Raw genomic sequence first — 13,356 nt, forward strand, 5'->3', positions numbered from 1 at the left:
CTATAGACCTGACGCTATGGACGAATTCTGTCCCTTTTCTAGTTCTCTACATACTTGTTTTGTATAAGCTAATTGGCATTTATGTTCCTCTTGTGTTTTACAGCAAGTTTTGTCTTCAGAAGATTGTTTCCAGCCTGATCATTTCCGACAGCTAAGATGTAAATGAACTTCAGAAACAGCAAACGAATGTCAGCAGACGACAGTATATGAGGTAAGATTGCCAACTTCTCTATATTGTTTCTAGGGAACATTGTCTTTTTTGGAATAGGAGAATTGGTTTTGAGTAGATGTGGGAAGTCCAACACTCATTACAATTTCTGTCAACAACAAATAAGAAAATCAGAATAAGTTGAGAGGACACATTAAAGGCTCATTTCCTATACAAGGTTTTGGATAAATGTTAAAGGTGGTTAATAAGAATTTTGTCATGTTATGGACTTGTTAGCTCACCAGGTTCCTCATAAACCGCTAAGCCAATTTCATCCAAACTTCACAGGAATGTTCCTTCGGTGAAGCTCTACAAAAATTGTTCAAAGAATTGAATTCCATGCAAAGGAAAAACTTTAAAAATCTTCTTCTCAAAAACCAGAAGCCCTAGAGCTTAGATATTTGGTGTGAAGCATTCCCTAGTGGACCTCTATCAAATTTGTTCAAATCATGACCCCGGGGTCAAAATTGACCACACCCCAGGGGTCACTTGATTTTACATAGGAAAATCTTAAAAAATCTTCTCAAAAACTAGAAGACCTAGAGCTAAGATGTTTGACATGTAGCATTGCCTAGTGGACCTCTACAAAATTTGTTCAAATCATGACCCCCAGGTCAAAATTGACCCCGCCCCAGGGGTCACTTGATTTTACATAGGAAAATCTTCAAAAATTATGTAAAAATAAACCAGAAGGCCTAGAGCTTAGATATTTGACATGTTGCATTGCCTAGTGGACCTCTACAAAATTTGTTCAAATCCTGACCCCCGGGGTCAAAATTGACCCCGCCCCATGGGGTTACTTGATTGTACATAGTTGACCTCTACAAAATTTGTTGAAATCTTGACCCCCCCCCCCCTCCAGGTCAGGCCCGGGGGTTAGTTGATTGTACATAGGGAAATCTTCATAAATTTGCTAAAAATAAACCCGAAGGCCTAGAGCTTAGATATTTGATACGTAACATTGCCTAGAAGACTTCTACAAACTTTGTTCAAATCCTGACCCCCAGGGTAAAATTGGCCCCGCCCCAGGGGTAACTTGATTTTTCATAGGAAAATCTTCAAAAAATTTCTAAAAATAAACCAGAAGGCCTAGAGCTTAGATATTTGACATGTAGCATTGCCTAGTGGACCTCTACATATTTGTTCAAATCATGACACCCGGGATTAAAATTGACCCCGCCCCAGGGGTCACTTGATTTTACATAGGAAAATCTTCAAAAATTTTCTTAAAATAAACCAGAAGGCCTAGAGCTTAGATATTTGACATGCAGCATTGCCTAGTGGACCTATACAAAATTTGTTCAAATCATGACCCTCGGGGTCAAAATTGACCCCACCCCAGGGGTCACTTGATTGTACATAGGAAAATCTTCAAAAATTTTCTAAAAATAAACCAGAAGGCCTAGAGCTTAGATATTTGACTTGTAGCATTGCCTAGCAGACTTCTACAAAATTTATTCAAATCATGACCCCCCGGGTCAAATTGACCCCTCCCCATGGGGTTACTTGATTGTACATAGAAAAATCTTCAAAATTTTTTCTAAAAATAAACCAGAAGGCCTAGAGCTGAGATATTTGACATGTAGCATTGCCTAGTTGACCTCTACAAAATTTATTCAAATCTTGACCCCCCAGGGTCAAATTGACCCAGGCCCAGGGGTTACTTGATTGTACATAGGGAAATCTTCATAAATTTGCTAAAAATAAACCAGAAGGTCTAGATCTTAGATATTTGATATGTAACATTGCCTAGTAGACTTCCACAAACTTTGTTCAAATCATGACCCCCGGGGTAAAATTGGCCCCGCCCCAGGGGTAACTTGATTGTACATCAGAAAAATCTTCCAAAAAAATTATAAAAATCATCAGTTTGACATTTGAAACATGTAGCTCATATTACTCAGGTGAGCGATCCAGGGTCATCATGACCCTCTTGTTTTAAAAAACCAGTGTTAACATTTGAACTGTTCACTCTTGGCAATTAATACATGTCTGTTTTTCACTGGATGATTTTCCTATCCTTACTGCACATGCCAAACTAAGAGTTATCTTAGCTAAAGTATAAAATGATAAACATACCTTGATGATATGAATATAGAAACAACTTCAGTACTTTTGTCAAAGTTTTGCATTGACATATTTAGCTAAACACATTATTAAATTCTTTTATCTATCTTGGTTTTGAAGCCAAATAAGATAGACTGGAAATAGCCACTGAGTCAAACTTCGTTAACTTGAACTAGGATAATTCGTACACCATCCTTCTCTCAAACTCATCATCAGGTCCCTGATAAATCCCTGTATAATGAATTTTGTTCGATAACTCGAACAACCGATCACTCAAACAAATTTTGCTGGTCCTGTCAAGTTCGAGTTAACGTAGTTTCACTGTAAATAAAGCTATACACAATTTTGGTTGAGATTGTTAAAGTATCCTGCTAAGAAACAAATGCAAAACTAGATATCAAAAATAAAAGAAATACTTGGCTTTTTTAAGTAACTTTCATATCCAAGGAGGTACTTTTTTTTTTTAATAGCTAAAATAAATATATCTATGCTAGTAGGTATCTAACTCTGTGTAATGGACCTTTTTATTCCCTATTAAATATATCTTTGACAGAATGAAGAAAAGAGAAAATTGTCTTAAAATATTGCATTAATGTGACTGTCTGTCTTTTAACTAGAAAGTAAGAAGTTTGGGTGAAAATATAATCTGATTGACATTATTATGTCTCCCGCATGCAGTGGGGAAGACATATTGATTTAGTGTTTCCGTCTGTCTGTCCATCCATCTATTTTTAGCTCACCTGAGCAATGCTCAGGCGAGTTTTTGTGATCGTTCGATGTCCGGCATCCGTCGTCTGTCGTTTTGTCTGTCTGTCTATCAACATTTAGCTTGTGTATGCGATACAGGCTGTATTTTTCAATTGCTTTTCATGAAATTTGGTCAGAATGATAACCTTGATGAAATCTAGGCCAAGTTCGAAAATGGGTCATCTGGGGTCAAAAACTAGGTCACTAGGTCAAATCAAAGAAAATACCTTGTGTATGCAATAGAGGCTGTATTTTTCAATTGATCTTCATGAATTTTGATCAGAATGATTACCTTGATGAAATCTAGGCTAAGTTCGAAAATGGGTCATCTGGGGTCAACATCTAGGTCACTAGTTCAAATCAAAGAAAAACCTCGTGTATACGATACAGGCTGTATTTTTCAACTGATCTTCATGAAATTTTGTCAGAATGATTGCCTTGATGAAATCTAGGCCAAGTTCGAAAATGGGTCATGTGGGGTCAAAAACTAGGTCACTAGGTCAAATTAAAGAAAAACCTTGTGTATGTGATAGAAGCTGTATTTTTCAATTTATCTTCATGAATTTTGGTCAGAATGATTGCCTTGATGAAATCTAGGTCAGGTTCAAATATGGGTCATCTTGGGTCAAAAACTAGGTCACTAGGTCAAATCAAAGAAAAACTTTGTGTATGCAATAGGGGCTGTGTTTTACACCTGATCGTCATGAAATTTGACCAGAATGTTTTTCTGGATGAAATCTAGGAGGAGTTTGAATATGGGTCATCTAGGATCAAAAACTAGGTCACTCGGTCAAATTAAAGAAAAACCTTGTGTACACAATAGGGGCTGCATTTTACACTGGATATTCATAAAATTAGTCAGAATGATTGCCTTGATGAAATCTAGGTCAGATATGGGTCATCTGGGGTCAAAAACTAGGTCACTAGGTCAAATCAAAGAAAAACATTGTGTATGTGATACAGGTTGAATTTTTCAATTGAGGTTGATGAAATTTGGTCAGAATGATAGCCTTGATGAAATTAAGGTCAAGTTTGAATATGGGTCATCTTGGGTCAAAAACTAGGTCGCTAGGACAAATCAAAGAAACGTTCTGTATGTGATACAGGTTGAATTTTTCAATTGAGGTTGATGAAATTTGGTCAGAATGATTGCCTTAATCAAATCTAGGTCAAGTTCGAATTAGGTCATCTTGGCTCAAAAACTAGGTCACTAGGTCAAATTGAAGAAAATACTTGTTTACACTTAAAGGCCCGGTCACACCGACCGAACTTTGTTGGAGCGTTCCTGGAGCGGTGAAAAAATTTCATCACCGCTCGTTACCGTTCACCACCGTTTAACAGAAGTTGGCCCCCGTTAAGGCAACGCCGCATACGCTCGACCACCGCTGATGGTCCCTCGTACCGCTCCGAAAGTTTTGAGCTCCACAAAATATTGCGAGCGGTGAGGAGCGGGCAATTTTCTACTCCGGCAAAGTTCACCACCGCTCTAACAACGCCCAGTCAAGTTTGGCACCGCTAGACGCAAGTTCGTGGACGCTTGGGTCCGCTAGGCCAACACAGAAATCTTGAACGCTGGACCACCGCTGCTTAGCCAGCTTTGCCCGGGCGGTGATTAAACGTTGCACAAACTTTGGTGGAGCGGTTGTAAGCATTTTACGAGCGGACACGGGATTGCTGGAACGGTGTCGGGCGTTGAAGCAGCGATCCATTGCGGTGATGAACTTTGGTTTGGCGTTGGTATGGAGGTGTCGGAGCGGGACCAGAACTTCACTATCGACTTCTATAAAAAAAATCTATCAGAACTTCTATCAAAGCGATCCGTTCAGCTCCGTAGTCAAAAGCGGTATGCCGCTAAACCAACTTTAAAACCCCGCCGAGCCAACGCACGCATGCGCGGAACGCCGCTCTATCAACGCTCGCGTCACCGTTAAACCAACGCTCGCTACCGCTCGCTACCGTTAAACCAACGCTAAAGCAACGCCGGCTTCAGTGGTGCACCTCTAAGGCAACGCCCGTGTTTTCGATTTTTTTCCCATTTTGTGCGTGGTGACGAGCGTTGTCTAAATTCCGCCCCCTCTCCCTACCGTTGAAGGAACGCTCCAACAAAGTTCGGGCGGTGTGACCGGGCCTTAAGAGACCACATTTTTGGTCCAATCTTAATGAAAATTGGTCAGAATATTTGTTTCCATTAAATCACTAGGTCTAACATGTTTACACAGTTATGGTGTGTTTCTCAGGTGAGCGACCTAGGGCCATCTTGGCCCTCTTGTTCTGTCAGCCACACAACTCCTAAATTTACATCAAACTTTGCAACAGTGTTCATTGCCAAGCCTAGTTGTTCTTATAATTGCAGGGCGTCAAGTTACCTATATTTACCTATATTTTCCTATATTTTAGCTCTCTACCTATAATAACCTATAAAATCCTATATTTTGCCAAAATACCTATAAATACCTATAATCTGGAAATTTTGTGGTAAGCAAGGAATACAAAGGTCATTCAAACAATTAAAAAAGAAGTAATTCTATGATAATTCAGTTTATAAAATATGCTGTTACCTTTTAGGCATTGAAATTTGTATTCCTTTCAGGTGTAGCGACCCTGCCCAGCCCAGCTTTAGGAAAGTTTTAAGTAATGGAAGTTCTTTTTTCAATTGGAATATTTTCCATTTCTTAAAGCTTTCATGTATCAAAATGTGAATAGGAAATGCACATGTTTTTATTTTGTTACCAGTATTGGTAAAGTTTTGTCTGTTGGTGAATTATAGTTTATTATGAAAGTAAGATATGTTAAAATGTTATTTGTTTAAAATCATAAAAGTAGCCACTTTTTCTGTTCCTTTGTATTTTATTTAGTATATGTAAGAGAGTGCTGGTAGGTGGTGGAGGAGGATAAAACACTTGTCTGACTTGTTTTCTTCATTATAAGCAACCTATATAATCCTATATTTCTGGACCCCAAATACCTATATTTCAGGATCCTACCTATATTTTTGACTCCCAAAAGCACTTGACGCCCTGTAATTGGCATTTTTTGGATTGATGATTTTCAGCAGAGGTATGGACCCCGATTCATCAAATTTTATGATATATTGGCCACTTCTCTTATATTATTAGGCAGATTTCCACCAAACCATACAGGAGTGATTAGTGCTAAGCCTCATTGTGCATATTGTCTGCATTTTTTAGCTCAGTGGTTTTCAGTGGAATTATGGCCCTTGAATTGTGGTATTTTACCTTGTCTGATTCTTCTCTTCAGATGATTTTTTTTTACATTTTCAGTCACCATCGATGTCCATTTCTGGAGACTTTCCTAGAGAGTAAGTGCCAGTGATTAATGTTAGATGATTTGTCTTTATTAGATATGCCATATTAGACTTTGTTGCAAGGACAAAAAATTGAAATGTGACTTAACGGTTTCCATAATCCATACTGATGCAATTTCGTAGAGAAATAATCTTTGTTTTGATTGTCTAGACAGAGAACTTTGGAGAAGCTCCAAACCAGATGTAATGAAATGCAAATAGAACTTAATGCAGTTGAAATAATAACCATTCTTACTGCGTTGTAAGTCAGTGTCCTTGGTAATGAATATGTTGCTTGCTGAGCATTTGTCTTGCGTCTGTATTTTGAGTGTAATGTAAGAAAATAGATATTTGGAAATGGAAATATCATTGAAGTTAGATAAAAACAAGTTCTGAAGCATGTCCTGGTTGATGAAATTTTGCTGGTGCATTGATTTAGCATTTCAACAGAAAAAGGTTTTCATAGAAATATGGCTATTCTGAAATGATAGACATTATACATAGATATATCCTTGCATAACCAGTTTTGGTGCCGTAAACAAATTAAACATACAGCACAAATCAGATTCCTCCTCAAGTGGGAGATCACTTTCGGCAAAAGTTGTTAATGACCTCGCAGTTCTGAGACTTGGACTTCCTGGCTTTGGCATTCTCATGCTCCCTACTAAGGCGTAAAAAAAAAAATGCTTGTTTCCGGTATCTCGACCTACCCTAAATTTTTGGCCCAACCTTCAATGTTTTTTTTCAAAACTGCACTTTCTATGCTTTAAACATGGTCAGTGATGTTAGAAATCAACTTACTGTTGCTCTAAAGGCATAACGCCTTTATTTGTAATCATTTTTTGACACAAAAATAATTTTGAAAAGTCTCACAAAATAAAAAAAAATTCCCAAAACAAAAATTTCCAACTTACCTACCCTAATTTTTTTAAACATGATCTTCTCTGTTCAGCATTTGGTCAGTATCTTTTTTGTATGCACCCCTTTTAACAGTTAATGGTACTGTCCAAACTGAAAGATGAACAAGTTCATTATAGAAATTTAGCAGGGTAAGGGTTAAGGGAAAGTATTGGTTAAATGTTTAATTCTAAATTAAAATGATGTTTTGAGAGGACAAAACAATTGATCTTATCTGCTATTTCCTGTCTATTCATTTTTGTCTGTTTATAAAAAATGACCTTAACCTATAGTATTGATAATATTGATGTAATTTCAAGTGGGAATATAGAAACTCTTGTAATTGCGTCAGTGTTACCATGGTTACTGTGTCCTTGTTATTGCAGGGCACCTCTTATTGGATATACAATTTAACAAGCACTAGTACAATTTAACAAGCACTTTTACTTGTCTGCTACAAAGAGGTTGCTATATTCGCCTTGATTGTTATACTAGCACATTTCTGGAACAAAAATAACAATAGTATCGGCTCAATCAAAAAGAAAGGAAAGGCTATACACTTACTTTTGTTTAACCTTTAGTCTCACAAAATAAAAAAAAATTCCCAAAACAAAAATTTCCAACTTACCTACCCTAATTTTTTTAAACATGATCTTCTCTGTTCAGCATTTGGTCAGTATCTTTTTTGTATGCACCCCTTTTAACAGTTAATGGTACTGTCCAAACTGAAAGATGAACAAGTTCATTATAGAAATTTAGCAGGGTAAGGGTTAAGGGAAAGTATTGGTTAAATGTTTAATTCTAAATTAAAATGATGTTTTGAGAGGACAAAACAATTGATCTTATCTGCTATTTCCTGTCTATTCATTTTTGTCTGTTTATAAAAAATGACCTTAACCTATAGTATTGATAATATTGATGTAATTTCAAGTGGGAATATAGAAACTCTTGTAATTGCGTCAGTGTTACCATGGTTACTGTGTCCTTGTTATTGCAGGGCACCTCTTATTGGATATACAATTTAACAAGCACTAGTACAATTTAACAAGCACTTTTACTTGTCTGCTACAAAGAGGTTGCTATATTCGCCTTGATTGTTATACTAGCACATTTCTGGAACAAAAATAACAATAGTATCGGCTCAATCAAAAAGAAAGGAAAGGCTATACACTTACTTTTGTTTAACCTTTACCCTGCTAAATTTCTGTCAGTACCATTTATTATTTGTTGGGGTGTTCACTGAAAATTTATTGACCAAATAGGGAACAGAGCAGACTTTTTTGCCCATGACAGGCTAAAGATTAATGTTTCCTTAATCAGTGGTGTTAGTCTTAAAGAATTAGGTTCTTTGAGATCTTTTAATTATATTATATAGGAGACTTTACTGATTTTAAGTACTTTTGGTGTTTTGATAATGTATCGTAATCTATAATATGATTTGTCGGGAGATACTGACACTGTATTAAGCATTATTTGATTAGTTTTTGGCATCCATAGCAGAGTGGATATCATCCCTTACTTTAAATTACTTGACTCAGCTGTGGGCTCAAAACTTCGCTTGGGAGCAGAATTCTCTCACCTGAGGAAGCCATGTAGCTGGCTTACAGAAAGTTGCGGTGGTTCTACCAGGTGGCGCGCTATTTGTGCCTGCCATAATGTTTGGAGGTAAAGGTAAAGGTAAATTTTATATACTGTCGCTTTGTGAAACAATGTACATAAGCTCTGTAGAGCTTTTTAGCGACCCTATTTTAAGAACAGTAAAAACCAATTATACCTTACCTATACCCATTTACAGCTGGGTCAGCTGAGGCAATCTTGATAAAGTGCCTTGCCCAACAACACACAGCAATGGGAGTAGCCAGGAATCGAACTCAGGGCCTTAACCTTCGTAGGAAAGCGTCTTAGCCCTCTCAACCAATGCATCCACAGGACTCCGAGCACCTGAGGTCTTACTTTACCTTGAAAAGCCATAGTCTGACTGGATGCCCAAACTTGCGCCTATGTGACTTAAAACAGAATCTGATTAGTTTTCAGTTGTCAAAGTATAGATTCAGAACCTTGTGCAAATCCTGGGATTTAGTTTGGATTGTTACGGTAATACCAGTAGATAGGATAATGAGTAACAAATCCAAGGCAGGAACTTTCTGGCAGGATTTACTAAGTATGGTTTGGATGATATTTTGTTTACTTAGCTGTACAATTAAACAATTATGTTAGCAATGGCAGAGAAAACTGTAAATTAGCTCTAGAGATATTTTCTTATGAAATCCTGGCTAATGTCGAGGGCTGAGAGCGAAACTAGTCTATCTGCTTCTATTTCTATATACACACAATGAAAGAATTGTAAAATAGTTTGTCATTCTGGACAATCGGAAATAATGACATGTCATATGGTTCTTTACTAATTTTTATATTTTAGCAAAACATATATACAGAATCTGTCAAACTCAGAAAGGAATACATTTTTCCTGTCAATTACTGGTAAGAAAATCTGTCACAGCTGTTTGTACACTTGCACAAGAGTTTCCAGTGCTATTAATTATAAAGGTTTATAATCTTGAAATATTTATGATATTCCAGTAGTAAATAGGATAATTTGAGATATCTCAGAATTTCAATAAAAATTCTCTTTGTATTCTGCGTATTTGGGTTAGATACACAATAATTAAACTAGTTAGAGTATGTCATAAATTATTCATGCATTTAGACACTAATTGCTGAGATCTATAGGGAGCAGCTGCTAGGTAATGCTAATGAAACCTGTGAAGATTCAGACATCAGCAACTAAAACCATCACTTTCCATTATCGACTACAATCATACCAGTGGTACTACCATGAGGAATGGTTGGAAGATGAAGAGTGGTTGGAAGAAGAGGAATGGTTGGAGAATGGATGGAAGATGAAGAATTGGAAGACGAGGAATGATTGGAAGACGAGGAATGGTTGGAGAATGGTTGGAAGACGAGGAATGGTCAGAAGATGAAGAATGGTTGGAAGACAAGGAATGGTTGAAGAATGGTTGGAAGACAAGGAATGGTTGGAAGATGATGAATGGTTGGAAGACAAAGAGGAATGGTTGGAAGACAAGTTATGGTTGAAGAATGGTTGGAAGACAAGGAATGGTTGGAAGATGATGAATGGTTGGAAGACAAAGAGGAATGGTTGGAAGATGAGGAATAATTTGAAGGTGAAGAATGGTTGGAAGACGAGGAGGAATGGTTGGAAGATGAGGGGAATGGTTGGAAGACAAGGAATGGTTGAAGAATGGTTGGAAGACAAGGAATAGTTGGAAGGCAAAGAGGAATGGTTGGAAGATGAGGAATAGTTGGAAGGTGAAGAATGGTTGGAAGACTAGGAGGAATGGTTGGAAGACGAGGAGGAATGATTGGAAGACGAGGATGAATGGTTGTAAGATGAAGAGGAATGGTTGGAAGACAAAAAATGGTTGGAAGATGATGAATAGTTGGAAGATGAAGAGGAATGGTTGGAAGACAAAAAATGGTTGGAAGACAAAGAATTGTTTGAAGATGAGGAATGGTTGGAAGATGAAGAATGGTTTGAAGATGAGGAATGGTTGGAAGATAAGGAATGGTTGGAAGATGATGAATGGTTGGAAGATGAAGAGGAATGGTTGGAAGACAAAAATGGTTGGAAGACAAAGAATATTTGGAAGATGAGGAATGCTTGGAAGACAAAGAGGAATGCTTGGAGGATGAGGAATCAATGAGGAATAAAACCACGAAATTGACATGGATTAGTTTCTCATGAATCTCAATGTAATATGTGAAGTATTGATAAATGGCAAGTATTTTTAGGTGAGCGATATAATAATTATGGTCTTGTGTGCCAAATTGAAAGCACAGTTTCCCAAACCTTTGGGATCAGGGCTTCGGAAATTTGCCGGTTTGTCGGTTTTGGAACGATTTTTGACTTTTCAGACCGATTCGTGAAGTGAAAAAACGAAAAAAATCGGTCCCGTAAAAATGGAGAAAAGTATAAATTTCGGTCTGATATCTCAATACACGATCACCTGCCAAGTAGGAAATTGTTGGTCGCACCTTCATATAATCAATAAACGTGTCAATCGGTCTGATTGTCACTTTGATAATTGGTCCGTAATTAGCGCGTGACGCAATCAGTGCTCGCGCGGCACATCCTTTAATGTTTGCAGACAGCCGACTGCGGTGTATTAAACATTTTTGACTGGTTTTCTAACGTTTCTGACTGGATCCAAATCATTTCGACGGGGATCCACTTCTTTTATTTAGAATCCGACGGATGGTTTATTACAAAAGGCTATGTTTGATCACGGTAACAAACAAATGGTCGCTGCATTTAATCAAAGAGCTATAATTGTACATTATAGGTCTTTGATTTAACGAGACATCACATGGAAAAGCGATAAAAATAATTTTTATAATTACTTGATTTGAAAAAATTACATGATTCATTTGTTGGGGCTCCAGTTGAAATAAATGCAGAAAATCGTCTTTGCAACCCGAATGTACAAAAAAGAAAAAAATGGACGGGCAACCATGATAAAGGATACCGGAGTGGCACTGTTTATCAAATCGGTCTTTTAAAAAACGTTTCAAAATGAAATTTTGTTTACATCAGAAGAGAACATATAACTTTATAAAATGTAGTTGCTTATTGAAGTACAACGTAAGTGAAATGAAATATCCGTGGCCAACCCGCGTGACGTTTTGGTACTATACATGCGGGAAATTCGATCTCAGCGTTCAAATAACGTACACATTCGGTCCGCGGCAGAGTATTCTTTAAATACTGAGGCTGTTTAGCAGAGAATATGTGTCGTGTAACTCACTTTGACGCATTGTATTTTATAGAAATCCATCAAAGAATGAGGAAACATCACAAAGTATCTGCCGTGTATACGGTATCGAAGTCACGTGCGTTGGCTTTTAGACTAGTTACGCACATGGTGTCAATGCCTCGTATTATCTCGGAAAAACATCGAAATTTAAACCAAGTAATGATCACACATAACACTGAATAACTGTCTTCATTGTATGGTAACGCGCGGTGACTGGTAACTCAGTTTTAATGCATGACATGCTTATTTCTTTACCCTATCACGTTTTACAAAATATGTAATATTGGGAATGCGGTGGGTGGGGTAGCGCCGATGTCAGGATTTTCGTTTCGGACCGATTGAGTTACCAAAATTTCCGGAGCCCTGTTTGGGATAATTACACCATAATTATCATTGATTCTTAGATAAAAGCAGTGCTATGATGTGAAGATTCATTTTCCTCCCAGAAAAAGTGTCATCTTTGAAATATTGATGGAGTTAAATAATTCTTTTCTTTGTCTGGTTTTAAGCTGCAAGACAAAAAATTTTCACTAAGCCTGTAGAATTTCTTGCTCACCTGAGCATCAAGAATATCATTTATCTGCCTCTCCGTATCCAGACTAAGTATAGATCCAGAACCACACATTTAAATGATGTGGGTTTTAGCTTCACTCGGGGCATTGAATTCTTCGTGTGAGGAAGCCATCCAGCTGGCTTGCGGAAGGTCGGTGGTTATGTCCAGGTGCCCGCTTGTGATGAAATAATGCACGGAGTGGCACCTGGGGTCTTCCTCCACCATCAAAGCTGAAAAGTTGCCATATGACCTATAAATGTGTTGATGCAACATTAAACCCAACAAACAAACAAACAAACACATTTAAACATTCCAGTATCTATATCCTAATCAAGCTGTTAGGATCATTGGATTTCTGGCATTCATGGAGCAATCGTACTCTCTGAAACTTTATCAGCATTTTTATAGCCATAAGTTCATAGCTGTCAGACCAGTATCTGAAGAGTTAGGGCCCTTGATTTAACAAAAAATGCCATACATAAACTGAGTATTGAGCAATAACTTCTTCATAAATCTTTATTGTGTGTAGACAGAATGTATATGACATAAAGATCTTCATCAAGTTGATTATGAAAAAAAAAAGATCAGAAAATCAGTTATTGCCCTTGATTTATCAAAAATGCCATACTGTGATATCATTTAATTCTGAGGCCATGGAATTTTGTGGTTTTGGTCTAAACAGCTATTTCTTGGCAGTATTAATTTATTGATTTCAGTTTTGGTTGGAATTTTGCATGTTTGT

At 37.3% G+C, this 13,356-nt stretch overlaps 1 protein-coding gene across 6 annotated transcripts in view; it reads left to right on the forward strand.

Annotated features, from left to right (window-relative positions):
• LOC123551778 (synaptotagmin-1-like) overlaps positions 1 to 13,356 on the forward strand; it is a 111,132-nt gene that overhangs the window by 27,162 nt on the left and 70,614 nt on the right. For 4 of the 6 annotated variants that reach the window (XM_053541324.1, XM_053541320.1, XM_053541319.1 and 1 more), the window contains exons 2-3: positions 104 to 211; positions 6,304 to 6,341. The gene's annotated coding sequence lies outside the window, so the exon portion shown is untranslated. The remainder of the gene's footprint in view (positions 1 to 103; positions 212 to 6,303; positions 6,342 to 13,356) is intronic. The other 2 variants (XM_053541325.1, XM_053541331.1) reach the window with 1 other exon arrangement.

The sequence above is a fragment of the Mercenaria mercenaria genome, chromosome 4 (assembly GCF_021730395.1).
Source record: "Mercenaria mercenaria strain notata chromosome 4, MADL_Memer_1, whole genome shotgun sequence".
Taxonomy (NCBI): Eukaryota; Metazoa; Mollusca; class Bivalvia; order Venerida; family Veneridae; genus Mercenaria; species Mercenaria mercenaria.